General features: G+C 40.4%; 1 protein-coding gene and 1 long non-coding RNA gene across 3 annotated transcripts in view; one reads left to right on the forward strand and one right to left on the reverse strand.

Annotated features, from left to right (window-relative positions):
- RIMS3 (regulating synaptic membrane exocytosis 3) overlaps positions 1–18,550 on the forward strand; it is a 182,644-nt gene that overhangs the window by 78,941 nt on the left and 85,153 nt on the right. The window lies entirely within an intron of this gene.
- The window catches only part of LOC141216943 (uncharacterized), a 137,272-nt gene that overhangs the window by 48,732 nt on the left and 69,990 nt on the right, over positions 1–18,550 (reverse strand). The gene's annotated exons all lie outside the window — the stretch shown is intronic.

Consider the following 18,550-nt stretch of genomic DNA (forward strand, 5'->3'; position numbering starts at 1 on the left):
GTTTTGGGGGTGTTTCTCTGCTAAGGGCACAGGACTACATCACAGCATCAATGGGAGAATTGATGGAGCCATGTACCGTAAAATCCTGAGTGACAACCTCCTTCCCTCCGCCAGGACATTAAAAATGGGTCGTGACTGGGTCTTCCAGCAAGACAATGACCCAAAGCATTCATCCAAGTCAACAAAGGAGTGGCTCAAAAAGAAGCACATTATGGTCATGGAGTGGCCTAGCCAGTCTCCAGACTTTAATCCCATAGAAAACTTCCGGAGGGAGTTGAAGCTCCAAGTTGCCAAGCAACAGCCTCAAAATCTAAATGATTTAGAGATTAAGGAAGAGAAGTGGACCAAAATTCCTCCTGACGTGTGCGCAACCCTCATCATCAACTACAAAAAACGTCTGACTGCTGTGCTTGCCAACAAGGGTTTTGCCACCAAGTATTAAGTGTTGTTTGCCAGAGGAATCAAATACATATTTCTCACTGCAAAATGCAAATAAATATATCTAATTTATACAATGTAATTTTCTTGATTTTTTTTGGGGGGGGGGGGGGATATTCTATCTCCCAATGTTAAAATCAACCTACTCTTAAATTATACACTGTTCATGTCTTTGTCAGTGGGCAAACTTACAAAAACAGCAAGGGATCAAATAATTATGTCCATCACTGTATGTGTCCATCATATGACCAGGACAGATTTCATCTTCTTGAAGTAAGCAATGAAGGTTCACATTCAATGACTTGTACAAACAGTATACAATAAATGAGCTTTATTACTTTATTAGCTAGCTCAAAAAGAAAAAAACACAAAAATTTAGCTGGTGGGATGGCTTTTATGCTATTTTTGATCAAAAACAGTGTTACTAAGAACCTTATGTTATTTAAATGTACTTTTGCTTTTTACTTATTTAGTTACAGCAGGGTTTATGTTCATTTTGTTTCTTGTAGGTTTTGTCTGATTTATGGCCAATGTGAACATGTGCTGCATGTACAGTGGTGGCCAAAAGTATTGGCACCCCTGCAATTCTGTCAGATAATACTCAGTTTATTCCTGAAAATGATTGCAATCACAAATTCTTTGGTATTATTATCTTCATTTAATTTGCTTGCAAGGAAAAAACACAAAAGAGAATGAAGCAAAAATCAAATCATTGATCATTTCACACAAAACTCCAAAAATGGGCCAGACAAAAGTATTGGTACCCTCAGCCTAATACTTGGTTGCACAATCTTTAGCTAAAATAACTGCGAACAACCGCTTCCGGTAACCGTAAATGAGTTTCTTACAATGCTCTGCTGGAATTGTAGACCATTCTTCTTTGGCCAACTGCTCCAGGTCCCTGATATTTGAAGGGTGCCTTCTCCAAACTGCCATTTTGAGATCTCTCCACAGGTGTTTTATGGGATTCAGGTCTGGACTCATTGCTGGCCACCTTAGAAGTCTCCAGTGCTTTCTCTCAAACCATTTTATAGTGCTTTTGGAAGTGTGTTTTGGGTCATTGTCCTGCTGGAAGACCCATGACCTCTGAGGGAGACCCAGCTTTCTCACACTGGGCCCTACATTATGCTGCAAAATTTGTTGGTAGTCTTCAGACTTCATAATGCCATGCACACGGTCAAGCAGTCCAGTACCAGAGGCAGCAAAGCAACCCCAAAACATCAGGGAACCTCAACCATGTTTGACTGTAGGGACCGTGTTCTTTTCTTTGAATGCCTCTTTTTTTTTCCTGTACACTCTATGTTGATGCTTTTTCCCAAAAAGCTCTACTTTTGTCTCATCTGACCAGAGAACATTCTTCCAAAACGTTTTAGGCTTTCTCAGGTAAGCTTGGATTTTTTATGTCTCAGGGTAAGAAGTGGGGTCTTCCTGGGTATCCTACCATACAGTCCATTTTCATTCAGACGCCGACGGATAGTACGGGTTGACACTGTTGTACCCTCGGACTGCAGGGCAGCTTGAACTTGTTTGGATGTTAGTCGAGGTTCTTTATCCACCATCCGCACAATCTTGCGTTGAAATCTCTCGTCAATTTTTCTTTTCCGTCCACATCTAGGGAAGTTAGCCACAGTGCCATGGGCTTTAAACTTCTTGATGACACTGCGCACGGAAGACACAGGAACATTCAGGTCTTTGGAGATGGACTTGTAGCCTTGAGATTGCTCATGCATCCTCACAATTTGGTTTCTCAAGTCCTCAGACAGTTCTTTGGTCTTCTTTCTTTTCTCCATGCTCAATGTGGTACACACAAGGACACAGGACAGAGGTTGAGTCAACTTTAATCCATGTTAACTGGCTTCAAGTGTGATTTAGTTATTGCCAACACCTGTTAGGTGCCACAGGTAAGTTATAGGTGCTGTTAATTACACGAATTAGCGAAGCATCACATGATTTTTCAAACAGTGCCAATACTTTTGTCCACCCCCTTTTTTAGGTTTGGTGTGGAATTATATCCAATTTGGCTATAGAACAATTCTTTTTGTGTTTTTTCATTGAAGACAAATTAAATGAAGATAATAATACCAAAGAATTTGTGATTGCAATCATTTTCAGAAAGAAACTGAGTATTATCTGACAGAATTGCAGGGGTGCCAATACTTTTGGCCACCACTGTATACCAATTTAAACCATGCTCAGTTTTTGTGTTTCTTCTTTGTACTTTTGCATTTTATGTAAACCAGTGTGTGGCCTTCCTTCCTTGAGCTGGAATTTACATTTAAATAGCTTCCCAAAGCTGGTGTCCACAGTTTGGGACCCCGTCCTTTGTCTGCCCTTATTCACACTCTGAGGTCAACTCTGACACATTATAAGGTTTATAATACTAGACAGTGTAGGACGGCCCCAAATAGGGTCACCGTGCTGTGGTGGGATGGCTTTTAAGCTATTTTAGATCAAAACAGTGTTACTTAGAACCCTATGTTATTTAAATGCACTTTTGCTTTTGACTTATTTAGTTACAGCAGGGTTTATGATCATTTTGTTTCTTGCAGGCTTAGTCCCAGTAGACAGGTAGACAATGGCTAGAGCTTTTTGATACAAGCAGTTACATAGCGGGCTACATATTTATAAAGGCATACCTTGCTTACTCTCTGACTTACACTTTTGTCACTGCTGAATTAAGAGCTGGAAACAGTGGCAAAATGAAGACACAAAGCAAATTATAAAGATTAATGATTTTTTTTTTCCAGGCTATTGAGCTCTATTCACAAGAAAATCTTCCAAATATGGGACATCCATCATGTTTAGAATGCAAGATGAAACTGCATGTTAAAATTGTTAATTTAGCTTATTTTAAAATTCAACAATTACTGTATATGTATTCTGTAGGCTGTAGCAATCAATAATATTGGAAGGAAAAATCATTTTCATGTATGTCCATTTAGATAGTTCACCTTGATACTAACATGTCAAGATGAATTCAACATTCTAACGCCTCAGTTAATGCTCTCCTGACGCTACTTATGCAGAGCGCAGCCATAGAAATTAGCTTATCATTGACTGCTGCACTCTGCACTTGCAGCAACTGAAATGACAATAGTCTGTATAGTGAAATGAGCTTTGTCATCTATGAAGAGTGCAGCAGCCGATGACAAACTCATATCAACTGCTGCGCTCTGCATAAGCAGTGTCAGAGATGACAGAAGATCACGCAATGATTTAAAACAGTATTGAATAGACTGCAATGCACTTGATTCAATACTGTCTTCATTCATTATTAAGAGTTGCTTTTATATTTTTACCCTTTTCCTACCATTAAAGGGAATCTGGGACCCATCAGACTGCTAATATGGGCATCCAGGTTATAGAAATGTAAATCTATACTTACTTGTATGGCCCATATTAGTGGTCTTGTGGCTGTGAAATTGCTTTTTATAAAATCCTGCTTCCTATGCTTGGCATCCGGGGGATGCCAAGAAATACCTGCCTAATATGCTTAATTTAAATATTCCCCTCCTCCCCTGCCCGTCCCTGCTCGTCACAGGGCCCTGTGACGTGCAGTCTAGGATAGCAGGATTCCGGGAGGAAGTGGGGACCAAACCTCATTGTTGCACACGCCTGCGGTTACTGGAGAGGAAGTCACAGTGACTCCCGGTGCCTGCGCACTAGAGCAGATCAGTAAAATAGGGCAGGGAGAAAAAAATGCGCCTTACGCTATAGGCACATTGCGCATGCGCGGGATGTGCAGCCCTAGACTGGACGTCACAGGGCCTTGTGATGTGCAGGGGCGGGCAGGGGAGGGGGGAATATTTAAATTAAGCATATATGGTGGCATTTCTTGGCGTCCCCTAGGCGCCAAGCCTAGGAAAAAGGATTTTATAAAAAGCAATTTCACAGCCACAAGACCACTAAAATGGGACATACAGGTAAGTATAGATTTACATTTCTATAACCTGTATGCCCATATTAGCAGTCTGATAGGTCCCAGGGGGTGACAGATTCCCTTTAACTAGGCTTAGGGATTGGTTTAGTCTGAGGGCTACCGATCGGGTTAGGCTTAGTGCTAGGGTTAGGCTCACAGTTAGAGCTAGGGTTAATCTTAGGGCTAGAGCTAGGGTTAGTTTAAGGCTAGGCTTAGAATTAATCTTAGGGTTAAATTTAGGTTCAGGGGTAAAAAAATTGTTATGAAAAATGTACTAAAAACCAAAATAAAAGTTTAACTTTATATTTTAAAAATGTTATCAAAAAATAAGCCTCCTTACCTTGGCATGCCAGAGCTGGTATGTCACTCTCCACAAGGAGAAACGTTACCCCTTAGAACTCAGTCCAGAGCCTCTCACCTAGCCAAACCACATCTCATACTTTGCACTGATGAGGGCCAATAACCTGAAACACCGTGTCTGCAAATTGAGATTCTGATTTGGCTTTTATCCTAAGTCATATTGCAAGATTCAATAAAGGGTCGATTGTGACTTGTAGGATTGCTGCTTTCAATAGGTGGCGCTATAAAGTTCAAGTCCTCTTTCTCTCTGAAGAGGCAATTTGCATATCAAAAAGCAGAAATTAAATTAGGGGGTCAATGCGTAAAACTATAATTACATCAGTACTTTCCTCAAGTTATAATGCATGTACTTGGGGGATAATGGGTTAAAATCCTGGTCTGATGGTTCATGGGTCCAAAATACTTGTTTTGCCCTGGACACTGGCAATCCACGCTACACTCTTATAAAAAGAGGGACAGGGGTTTGCTTGTCAATTTCAAGAGAATAAGTGAGAGCATATATACATTGTATAGACAAACGGAGTTGCAAAGCTATCATTCAGGTGGGTGCATATACAAGTGCTTCTCACTAAATTAGAATATCATCAAAAAGTTAATTTATTTCAGTTCTTCAATACAAAAAGTGAAACTCATATATTATATAGAGTCATTACAATCAGAGTGATCTATTTCAAGGGTTTATTTATGTTAATGTTGATGATTATGGCTTACAGCCAATGAAAACACAAAAGTCATTATCTCAGTAAATTAGAATACTTTATACCAACAGCTTGAAAAATGTTTTTAAAATCCAAAACGTTGGCCTACTGAAATGTATATTCAGTAAATGCACTCAATACTTGGTCTGGCTCCTTTTGCATCAATTACTGCATCAATGTGGCGTGGCATGGAGGCGATCAGCCTGTGGCACTGCTGAGGTGTTATGGAAGCCCAGGTTGCTTTGATAGCAGCCTTCAGCTCGTCTGCATTGTTGAGTCATTGGCTGTAAGCCATAATCATCAATATTTACAGAAATAAACACTTGAAATAAATGACTCTCTTTGTAATGACTTTATATAATATATGTTTCACTTTTTGTATTGAAGAACTGAAATAAATTAACTTTTTGATGATATTCTAATTTAGTGATAAGCACTTGTATATAAGCCTCTACATGGCAACAGTTATATACAGAGGGGACAATCAGGAGGACTAGAAAAATCAAGGAAGTTGGAATTTTCTAAAATTGATCCATGGAGACCAGAGTAATGTAAAATGTGCTTGTCTTCTAAATTTGCTAATTCTTCCACTTGGAATATGTGATCTGTTCTTACATCCACCAGCTAAATGATAGCAGCATTTAGGATTTCTAGTAGGTGGGCACAAAAATCCCAGGAATCGAAAACAAAAGTCTGAGTAGTAAGAGCTTGGGCTTAGAGATTTTTTTCTGGGAGTAGGTGCAAATGGGAAGTTTCCAGGTTCACTGGAAGTCGTTTGTCATTGATTAGTGATACAGTCCTAAAAATGTCAAACTTGGAGTTTCTTACAATTGGGCATAACCACCGGATATGTAAATATGAGCCTGGTCTTGTTCCACATCTCTATTTTTTATTCAGATGTGTCTCCCATGCTGCTTGAGTTGACAGAATCTGCTCATGTGCCAGTGATATTGTCTGTTTCCGCGGTTTGTTCTGAGTGATAATAGACTTGAGTTTATTTTTCCAGAGCTTTTCTGTCATGAAGAAAATAATGCTATATACGTCCAGTGGAAAATAAACTCTTTACAACCTACTGACCCTGCATTTTTATCTTCATTTAAAGAAAATCTGTCTGAGGACAGCCTAAAAGTGGTGACAGTGATCCTAATTATAGCATAATTATTACTTACTGGATTGCATGCAGGAGTATGATATATATACCGTATATACTCGAGTATAAGCCGACTTTTCCGGCACATTTTTTAGGCTGAATAAGCCGCCCTCGGCTTATACTCGGGTATATACTTTATATAGTATATACATTCCGGTGGTGGATAGTGGTGGGGGGGTTCCGGCGGTGGAGGAGTGGGGCACACTCAGTAGCCGGCTGCTGCAGCTACCACGTGTACCCACTGCTAAAGGGATATGAATATTCACTCTTCTCCACGCCCATGGGAGTGGAGAGGAGTGAATATTAATTTCTTTAATAGCGGGCACACAGTGTCAGCATTGCCGCAGATCCTGCTGTGGCTCAGCGATCCTCTGTGCCCGCTATTAGAGAGTATGAATATTCACCCCTCTCCACTCTCATGGGCGTGGAGAGGAGTGAATATTCATTCTCTTTAGTAGTGGGCACGGAGGATCGCTTAGCCGCAGCGGGAGCTGCAGCGCTGCTGACAGTGTGCGCAGGCTATTAAAGAACATGGATATTCACTCCTCTCCACTCCATGGTCCCGGCGTAGAGAGGTAGTTCACCTCGGGCGTCTGAGAGCACATGGCAGTGATGTCGTGCGCTGCTCAGATGCTGAGATCAGCTGAGAACAGGACGCAGCGCTGGAGCAGAGGGAAGAAAGGTGAGTAGAAGTGTATCTTTTTTTCATGTGTGCAGTGATGGAAGACCATGTATACCAGCATAGGGGGCCATGCATACCAGGATTGGGGATGAGGGGCCCATGCATACTAGGATTGGGGATGAAGGGCCCATGCTTACCAGGATTGGGGATGAGGAGCCTATGCATACCAGGATTGGGGATGAGGGGCCCATGCATACCAGGATTGGGGATGAGGGGCCCATGCATACCAGGATTGGGGATGAGGGGTCCATGCATACCAGGATTGGGGATGATGGGGCCATGCATACAAGGATTGGTGATGAGGGGGTCATTCATACCAGGATTGGTGATGAGGGGGCTATGCATACCAGGACTGTTGATGAGGGGGCCATGCATACCAGGATTGGGGATGAGGGGGCCATGCATACCAGGATTGGGGATGAGGGGACCATGCATACCAGGATTGGGGATGAAGGGGCCATGCATACCAGGATTGGGGATGAGGGGACCATGCATACCAGAATGGGGGGCATGCATGCCAGGATTGGGGATGAGGGGACCATGCATACTAGGATAGGGGGGGCATGCATACCAGGATTGGGGATGAGGGGACCATACATACCAGACTTGGGGATGAGGGGACCATGCATACCAGGATTGGGGTGAGGGGGTCATGGTTACAAGGATGGGGAAATTTACCAGTAGCTGCTGCATTTCCCACCCTAGGCTTATACTAGAGTCAACAAGTTTTCCCAGTTTTTTTGTGGTACATACGGTACATTTATTCTAAAGTGCTCAGTCCTTATTGCCATGCAAGCATAGCACCCCACACCCTTCCCCCACCATAGTATAAAACCAATGATTACATTTAATACCTTTCAGTAACTTTTAAAGTGAATCTTTCATCAGAAAGTTACCTATGTGATTTACATGTACTACTACTATTTACTTACATACTGCAGGGTATTTTCTCATTGTTTTTATCCTATGTTTTGCAGGTTAGTATACAGCCAGATAAAAGATAAACCTGACCCACAAGTATTCCTATATTGCATATTATGCATAAGGAGAGTGAGTTTTGTAGTTGGAAGTGTTTCCATAGAACTCTAGTGCATACACTCTTGCGTGTAGGAATTATATGGAAAGCCATATTAAAATCCATTTTTGATGCTGTTCCTCTATGGTGAGAGTTGTATGCCACAGATTTATGCTAATATAAGCTTTACACAATACAACAGCCCAGAATATCTTTTCATGATAAACTGGCAATAAGTAGGACTCTTGGGCAGATAATGAATTCTCTGGGATTATTAAAAGGTTTTAATTATACGATGAGGAGCGGCACAATGAACAGAATGGAGCAGGCATTAATTACTGTCATAGTCCATGGAGAGACTCGCTCCTCCAGGTAACCAGCCTGATGAGAACTTCCGGCATTTTACCCTCCTCCTGGAAATGAATAGACTACGATGTTTTAGTATTTACACATTAAGTAGTCTGTGCCCATTGGCTAGCTGTTGGGCCATGTGGAACACAGGCTATGATAGTCAGCGGCTATTTTCAGTTATTTCTGCAATGTTCAAAAATTGGTAATCATTTTTAACTACAAAGTGATTATATATTACATTACTCTATCAATGGATTAATTCACCAAAGCTGTCAGCCCTTCACAACTCCTAAGAGTGAATGCGACAAATGTTTTTGGGTTTCCATTAGCCCGAAGTTATACTCTTTACATTATGAGACTGAACAGTTATTGTATAATTAGTATAAAAGTACAAATAAACTTTTGGACAATAAAGTATTTGTGACTAATAAAAGTTTCTTGCAACTACAGCTGTGAAGTAACAAAAGGAAGCAGTCTATTAAAATTTTCGCAGTGAGGTTTGGAAGAGATGAAATAGGGCTTTATACTTCAGTACCATGGACAGAACATAAAAAGTAAGGCACCACTGTGTATAATTCAGGCAGCAATTGTAATGCTCCCTTCTTAGATTTATGTAACAATATATCCATTTTTCATACCATAAATCTCGCAGCTATATTAGAATATAAAGTTTAGATGACATTTAGATTGATACGGAAAATGAGCCTTGTTTTTTTAAAAGGTATACTCAACAGCATTTAGGTTTATTAGTAATGTGGATCTATGTGTGAATATTTGTATTGTTAAATGGGCTTCTTGCGTTATTAAGAAATTAACCCAAGGGGAAAAAATTATCTTTGACACACTGTGTACATGAAAAATCATCCACTTTTCCGCTGAAGCAAATGATTGGCTGCAGCAGCCGCATACAGTGACGAGCAAAAGGGTAACAATGTTTTGAACTTCTGACTTTCAGGCTCTGTAGCTCACCATCCACTACTGATTTGAACTTGAGACAACCATAATTTTATAGACAATCATCTTGGCTATCTCATACATGAATTTGACTTGCAACTATTTAGCATATGATTAGTTATGCAGATTCTTGTCATGTCACACTATTGTTACTGTTCTGCTCCCAAAAATCTAAATTTAAATTTTTATTATTTATTTGGTATTTTGTAAATCCACCTTTGGCTTTCAAAACTGCCTGAATCCTTCGGGGCATGCTCTCTATCAGATTCAAACATGCCTCAACCGACATCTGATCCCAGGTCTCTTTTACATGTTCCCAAAGTTGGTGCACACTGGTCGACTCACTTGGGTATGTATACAGCTTTTTCTTCAACTCTACCCACAAGTGTTTGACTGGGTTGAGGTCTGGGGACTGTGGGGGCCAATCCAGCACCTCTACTTCATTGTCATTAAACCATTTCTTTGCCAATCTCAACGCATTGGGTCGTTGTCCTGCTGGGACACTATGTCTTTCTTTTCATACACATAGTACTCGAGTGTACAAAGCAACTTATCTTGTAGATACTCACATATAGTTCAGCATTGAGACCACCATCGATCCTAGTCATGTATCCAACACCTTTGGCTGTGAAACAACCCCACATCATCAGGCTTCGCTCTCCGAACTTGACAGTTTCTTAAATTTCTATATCCGTTAGCACCTTTTCCCTTGTTTCTTCCTGACCCATATGCACCTATCAGAGCCTAGTCTATTGACTTTTGTCTCATCGCGCCAAATCACCCGTTTCCAATCTTCTACTGTTCACTTTTCGTACTTTTTTGCAAACTCGAGCCGACGCTTCTTTTGACGATATTCAAGTTGAGGCTTCTTCACCTTTCTTTGAGCCACCATTCAAGACTTGTGTAACGTGCATCGCATGGTGCTTGCATGGATGTCTGTGATCTCACTGTTATGAAGCATATGAGCCACCTCCACTGCCGTGTTTGTTGCTCCAGAACTAATAGACCTTGTGATGAGCTGACTTGCTGACTCCAATATTTTGCCCTGATATCCACCTCTTGGCTTTTGAATGGATGGACGAACTTCATTTTATATTCTTCCAACTATCATGGCACTCATATGATGCAGTTTGGCAATTTTCTTGGCCGAGAGACTGCTATCGATGAGGTGGATGATGCTGTTTCTCTCTTTTTGGGAAATCTTCTTCATGGCTGTTCCTCTATTCAAACCAGTGACCTTTCCCTTGGGAATTAACCAAAAAACACACTGAGCTATTCGAGAATGTGAGAATAGGTTGTATTTTGTAGTATATACGAAGAAAAAGATTTTTTCACTATCAGGAGCATAACAGTAACAGTGCAGCGACATGACAAGAATCTGCATAACTAATCATATGCTAAATAGCTGCAAGTCAAATTTATGTATGAGATAACCAAGATGATTGTCTATAAAATGATGATAGTCTCAGGTTATAAGCAGTAGCGGATGATGAGATATGGAGCCTGAAAGTCAGAAGTTCTAAATATTGTTACCCTTTTGCTCGTCACTGTATGTAGTAGGGGACATTGTCGCGGCAGCACAATAAACAAAGACCGATGCTGGAGTGATGACATGTCCAACTCCCCAACGGTGCCCCTTAGGCCAGTAATTGGCTGCATCATCATGGACATCATCACTTTAGGGCAGACTGGAGCCGTGACAATGTACTTACAGTGGATTTCACAGGCAAGCAATGTATTTTTTCATTATGTAATGCAATTACGAACCCTTCGCCCAATTTTTGACGGAGGCAGAAAACCCCTTTAAAATAAATGGTTGATTTTCATATTCATCTCTTTGCCCTGCACACACTGCAAAAACCTTTTTGGTCAATTTGAAGTAAATTTGTTGAAGATGGAAAATCTCACGCAGAACACACATAGCAATGTCATTTCGTGCGGAGCAGACATGGAAGTGGAAAACCTGCTATGATAAATCATAGGACATGAACACAACCATATTGCAGGCACTGAAAATGGACAGGGACACACTGGATAGAAATCAGCATTTGGGATAAAATAAGAAGACTAGGATAGATAATGATATTGCATATTCAGTCACTGTACAGTAAAGCCTTTTCCTACATGAACGGTCATCTTCATGAAATGAAATAAGAGTTTTGACAGTTTGAAGATAAACTGGTTTTAAGGTAATTATTTTGTCAGTGATTTGCAGGAATTACCAGTTTTTCTACAATTCTGTGCTAATTTACGATAAATTGGTAATTTTAGATGTGTTTCAAGTTTCAAAGCAATCAGATGCAATCAAATTAAGTAATGATTGTCTGGAATAAGATAAAAAAGCCTATGGCCTGTGACTGGTATTCTATTATTTAGATGAATTCACATCAATCTGATTGAAGGCAACGCCATGTAGATTACTCTTGATGGAAACCATTGAAACAGAGACTTAAAGGGAACCTGTCACCAGAAAAAATGCTATTGACCTGCAGATTGGGGTTAATCGTTAAAGGGAACCTGTCACCACACTATTAATCTGCAGATATGGGGTTAATTTGCAGGTTAATAGTGTTACTAACCTGCCTGGTGTCTCCACTTAGCCGAATGCTGCAGAGATAAAGTTTACTTTATTCTCCCCGGCAGCATTTGGTTTCAGTCACAGGGGCGGCGCCGGCGCGGGTTCAGGCACCGCTCTGAGTATACACAGCAGTGGCTGTAACCGCGCCCCTGGCACTGACTGACACTGGCTCTGCATTGGGGCTGACTGTCAGTCAGGGCCAGGGGTTGGTTGTAGACGCCGCTCTGTATACTGAGAACTGTGATTGAACCCCCTCTGATGCCACCCCTGTGACTGAATCCCGAACGCTGCCGGAGGAAATAAAGTTCATTTTCTCCCTGCAGTGTTCAGCTGGGCAGGTTATTAACACTATTAACCTGTAGATTAACCCCATATCTGCAGATTAATAGCGTTTTTTGTGGTGACAGGTTCCCTTTAAAGAGGTTGGCCACTAATTTTTTATTGATGGCCCATCCAAAGAATAAGCCATCAATATCTGATCAGTGGAGTGCGACACTCAGCATCCCCGCAGATCAGCTGTTAGTGGCGGCAGCTGAAAGTTCTCAGATACTGCTGGAACACAGCAGCTCAATCCAAACTATAGTAGCCGGGGCCAGGTACTACAGTTCCCATTTGAATAGGCAGTGGATGTGCAGTCCCTGGCCATGGTCACTATAGAAATGATGGAACTACTGTGTTCTGACTGCATCTGAGAACTTCTGTCCGCCGCCAATAACAGCTGATTGGTGGTGGTGCTTTATGTTGCACCTGTACCAAACAGATAATGATGGCCTATCCGAAGGATAGGTCATTAATAAAAAAAGGTATGAACTAACCCCTTTAAGCCCCAATTCATCAAGACTTTTGATGTGCATACCAGTCTTGATGAAAAGTGCACTGTAGTAAGATGGACCAGATTCATTAAGAGGGCTTGTGCCTCATAATTAATTTTCACCTTTCAGCTGCTGTGCACCACTAGTCAAGGACTTGAGTACATTTCCTTCATAACTAACTCTACTTTTGTGGCGTAAATTGTTATGAATTTGTCAGTCGTGCTTGACCCTTCATGGCTAAGCTGTGCTCACATTTCAAAAAGAGTTGCACAAAAATTTTGCAACATTTCGATTACTTTTACTCTAGAATTCTGGTGAAAACTGTTTGATGAATCAGACCCTAAATATTCAATTATATACATATTCAAAAGAGAATCAAAGAACCGCGACATCTATCTTTTATTTTTCGTCCATGTGCGATATTTTGGTTTAGAGTCTGCCTTTCTCAAGCAAATGCAGATGGTTAAAGTGCACAGTATATATATATACAGTACAGACCAAAAGTTTGGACACACCTTCTCATTTAAAGATTTTTCTGTATTTTCATGACTTTCAAAATTGTACATTCACACTGAAGGCATCAAAACTATGAATTAACACATGTGGAATTATATACTTAACAAAAAAGTGTGAAACAACTGAAAATATGTCTTATATTCTAGGTTCTTCAAAGTAGCCACCTTTTGCTTTGATGACTGCTTTTGCACACTCTATGCATTCTCTTATATATATATATAGCAAATATAAAAATTACAATCAGCATATAATAATTAATATGACAAGTTGTCATAGGAACGTCTCATAATATATGATACATTTTCAACCATAACAGTGATGAAACCTACTGTAAATTATTCCAAAATTATGCCTAGTGGATGTGTAGTGGCAATGATGTTTTACTGCACGTTAAAAATGAGATGTGTATTGCTCACATAATAGAGCACAAGAGGCAGTATGTATGGATCATCTCTGAGCAATCATGTCTAGTCAATCAACTCCCAAGCTGTGACGTTCACCTCTATAGCAGGGCTATATCTTTTCTATCAGTCCCAGTCTCATAGACATTGAATGGAGCTGGATTATGCATGTAAGGCCACGGCCCCACTATCAGTATTTGATAGTGGTCAGTATTCGGTCAGGAGTGGGAGCCAAAACCAGGAGTGGGTGATAAATGCAGAATTGGTGACTTGTTTCTATTATACCTTTTCTCTGATTGTTCCTCACCTGGTTTTGTCTCCCACTCCTGAGAAAAAATGCTGACCAAATACTGATAGTGGGGCCATGGCTAAGACCTCAGCTCCTATAAAAAGCATGGGGCCCTTATTCTCATACTTGGCGAGGATCCAAGCTTGGGACTGTCATAGATCACACATTTACCACCTATCCTGTGGATATGTGAAAAATTATTTTCGTGGGCCAGGTCCTTTAATATAAACTATTTTTGACATTATTCAGATCATTTAGCATACAGAGGTTTGCTTATAACCATCAGCACATCTATCTGACTAAGGCTATTTTTGTGACTTTTTTGCATTGCAAATTTCCAGAAAAATGCAAGTAACCTATTTTACTTAATGGGTGCAGAAATGGTGCAGAAAATTTGCAACATCAAAAACTCACCAAAGCTCATTGTGAGAATATAGCCTAACACTAAAATGAAACTTTGCACATGAGTGACCAATAAAAGAGGTATTTCTATATGGATGCTGACACTGAAGTGAATGGTGGTGTCCGGTAATAGCAAACAAAGCCCATGCATAAAAGTAGTGTTGTTTTGGAAAAAAAAAGACCCTTTTTGTAAACCTAGACAGCCTCATTAGTCCCTTAGCGATTTTTCTTTTTGTGTTTTTGTTTTTACCTCCCCTTCTTCCAAGAACCATAACTTTTTCTGTTGACAAAGCCGTATGAGGGGTTTTTATTTGTGCGGGACGAGGTGTTGTTTTGAATGACACTATTCTTGTACTGAAAATCGGTAAAAAAATTACAAGTGGGGTAAAATGTTTAAAAATACGATTGCGTATTTTGCGTACACCTGTACATGAATTCCCAAATGGGTATAATTTCCAAAATGGGGTCACTTGAGGGGGGATTCTGCTCTTCTAGCACTTAGGGTCTCTGTATATGGAGTCTGCATACTATTCTAGGAAAATCTGCGCTCCAGAAGGCAAATAGCACTCTGTCCCCCCTGACTCTCGCCATGTGGCTAAGCAGTAATGTACAGCCACATATGGGGTATTTCTGCATTCAGCAAAAATTGTGTGACAAAGTTTGGTGCCATTTTTACCCATTTCCCTGTGTGAAAATGTAAAATCTGGGGCTAAAACAAAACTTTGGTGGTAAAAATGTAATTATTCTTTCTTCACAGCCTTATGGTGTAAAATTCTGTGAGGCACATGTGGTTTCAACATGCTCACTGCACCCCTAAATGAGCGATGTAGTTTGTAAAATGGGGTCTCTTATGCTGTTCTGGCACCTTAAGGGCTCTGCCAATGTGACATGGCACCGTCAAACCAGCCCAACAAAATATCAACTCCAATATGGCTCTTCTTCCCTTCTGAGCTTTGCACAAAAGTCGTTTTCGACCACATATGGGGTATCAACGTACTCAGGAGAAATTGAACAACAAATTTTGGCATCCACTTTTTCTGCAATCCTTGTGAAAATGAAAATATTGGCGGCTAAAACAACATTTTTGTGGGAAAAATATATTTTTTTCATTTTTACAGATGCACGTTGTAAAATTCTGTGAAGCACCTGTGGGTTCACGGTGTTCACCACACATCTAAATAAATTCCTTGAGGGGTCTAGTTTCCAAAAGAGTGTCACTTGTGGGGGGTTTCCACTATTTAGGCACATCAGGGGCTCTCCAAACGCGACATGGCGTCCGCTAATTATTCAAGCAAATTTTACATTCAAAAAGTCAAATGGCGCTCCTTCCCTTCCAAGCCATGCCGTGCGCCCAAACAGTGGTTTTCCCTCACATATGGGGTATCGGCGTGCTCAGGAGAAATTACCCAACAGATTTTGAGGTCCATTTTTTCCTGTTACCCTTGTGAAAAAACAATTGGGTCTAAAGTAAAATTTTTGTGGAAAAAAGTTAAATGTTCAATGTTTTCTTACACATTCCAAAAATTCCTGTGAAGCACCTGAAGGGTTAATAAACTTCTTGAATGTGGTTTTGAGCACCTTGAGGGGTGCAGTTTTTAGAATGGTGTCACTTTTGGGTATTTTTTGTCATAAAGGCCCTTCAAAGTCACTTCAAATGTGAAGTGGTCCCTAAAAAATGGTTTTCTAAATTTTGTTGGAAAAATTAGAAATCGCTGGTCAACTTTTAATCCTTATAACTTACTAAGACAAAAAAATTTTGGTTCCAAAAATTGTGCTGACGTAAAGGAGACATGTGGGAAATGTTATTTATTAACTATTTTGTGTGACATATCTCTCTGATTTATGGGCATGAAAACTCAAAGTTTGAAAATTGCGAAATTTTCAATATTTTACCCAAATTTTCGATTTTTTTCACAAATAAACACCATTCACATCAAATAAATTTTACTACTATCATGAAGTACAGTATGTCACGAAAAAACATTCTCAGAATCAGTGGGATTCGTTGAAGCGTTCCAGAGTTATTACCTCATAAAGTAACAGTGGTCAGAATTGTAAAAATTGGCCTGGTCATTAACGTGCAAACAGCCTTCAGGGTAAAAGGGTTAAATTGTTGGTCACATTTGCAGTGCGTTAGTCAAATTTGCTTCTATTAAAGGGAATCTGTCACCATGATTTCGTCTACCTATCTGAAAGCAGAATGATAAAGTGGCAGAGACCCTGATGCTAGTGATGCATCATTCACTAGACGGCTCCCTTCAGTTTTGATAAAATCAGTTTTATGTGCTGCTGATCAACCAGTTCTCTGAATGCTGAACTCTGTATAACCCCACACACAACAATTGGCAGCTTTCTGTGGACACAGTGCATAGGCAGAAAGCTGCCAAACAGTGATAGGGTGAGGTTATGCAGAGCTTATGAATTTGGGGGACTATAAGGCAGTAGGTTTTCTAGTCCTCTAGTGATAATCTCCTGTTGATAAAACTCTGATTTGATCAAAACTACAGCTAGCAGCCCAGTAAGTTACACATCGCTGGATTCAAGGTCAGTTCCTCTACATTAGGCTGCTATTAGATTAGGTGGTAAAAACCTGGTGACAGATTCCTTTTAAACTATATTATTGCTGAAAACAGAGACATTTTGTTGTATGAAAAATAATCCTAAATACAGCTAAATAAAAAATAATTGTATTTATTCCTAAGTGGTTTGACAAGATTTGCGACTGGTAGTGTTTTAAGGATTAAGCCATCTGAGCTTTCAACCTACATCTCAGTGAACAGAAAGTACTATGCTTACATAATACCACCACTTTAATGACTTGATACTGTAAACACATTAGTCACTAATTACAGTTCAGGAGCAGAGACTTGTTTGGACTGAGGCTAGGGCTGCACAGCCAGCCACTTTCTTTGCTTGATTTCAGTAGAAAAACAGAGATGACACAATGCCTCTGTTATTTCTGAGACACCATCTAAAAGCTCCACCACAGATTAGCTCAAATAAAGGAAAACCTATTGAACTTGTTTTAACATAGTTAAAACTTAAAGCGCCACTCCAGCTTTTTTAAATTGCAACTCTGGAGTGGTGCTTCAAATCTAAGGTCCCTGCACCTAATTCACTTACCTACTTCCGTTTTCACCTTCTATTGCCACCGCTTCGGTCGATCTCCAGCAGTTTGTGACTTGCCAGATTGCTCCAGTTTTAGATGGGCGAGCCGGAAGTCACTTTTCAATACAGGTCTATGAGAGCCTCGTTCTGTCAGTCAGAAGTTGTGGTCAAAACATGGCTCCGTGGGACCGGGTAAGTATAAGACTATGATCAGAGACCTTAGATTAGAAGCACCACTCCAGTTCTGAAAAAAATTGCTGGAGTGGTGCTTTAAGCATAATGCTTACATCATTTTGCAGTATTTGTTACGCATCTCCTCCCTCGTGGCGATGCTGCAGTGAATTCAACACTTGCTGCCAGATTCCTCCAAATATTACAGCTGATTGCTGGTTATCAGCTACAATCTACTAGAAACCCTTCAAACAAAGAGATGTTATTCAAAGCAGACAACCCCTTTAAAGGGAATCTGTCACCAAGTTTTTGCCACCTAATTTGAGAGCAGTATAATGTAGAGACAGAGACCCTGATTCCAGCAATGTATCACTTACTGGGCTGCTTGCTGTAGTTTTTATAAAATCACTCTTATCAGCAGGAGGACTAGAGGACTAGTAAACCTGCTGCCATGTAGTCTTCCATATTCATGAGCTCTGTATAACCCTGCTCCCAGCACTGATTGGCAGCTTTCTGCCTATGCACAGTGTATACAGAAAGCTGCCAATCAGTGATGTGGGCAGGGTTATACAGAGCTCAGCATTCAGAGAACTGGTGGTTCTGCAGCAGTGAAAACAGTAATCTTATCAAAAATGCAGCAAGCAGCCCAGTAAGTGATACATCACTGGAATTGGGGTCCTTACCTCTACATTATGCCTCTCTTAGA

This window comes from Phyllobates terribilis, unplaced genomic scaffold, assembly GCF_046119375.1.
Source record: "Phyllobates terribilis strain yellow unplaced genomic scaffold, ASM4611937v1 Scaffold_2__4_contigs__length_985480577, whole genome shotgun sequence".
Classification (NCBI taxonomy): Eukaryota; Metazoa; Chordata; class Amphibia; order Anura; family Dendrobatidae; genus Phyllobates; species Phyllobates terribilis.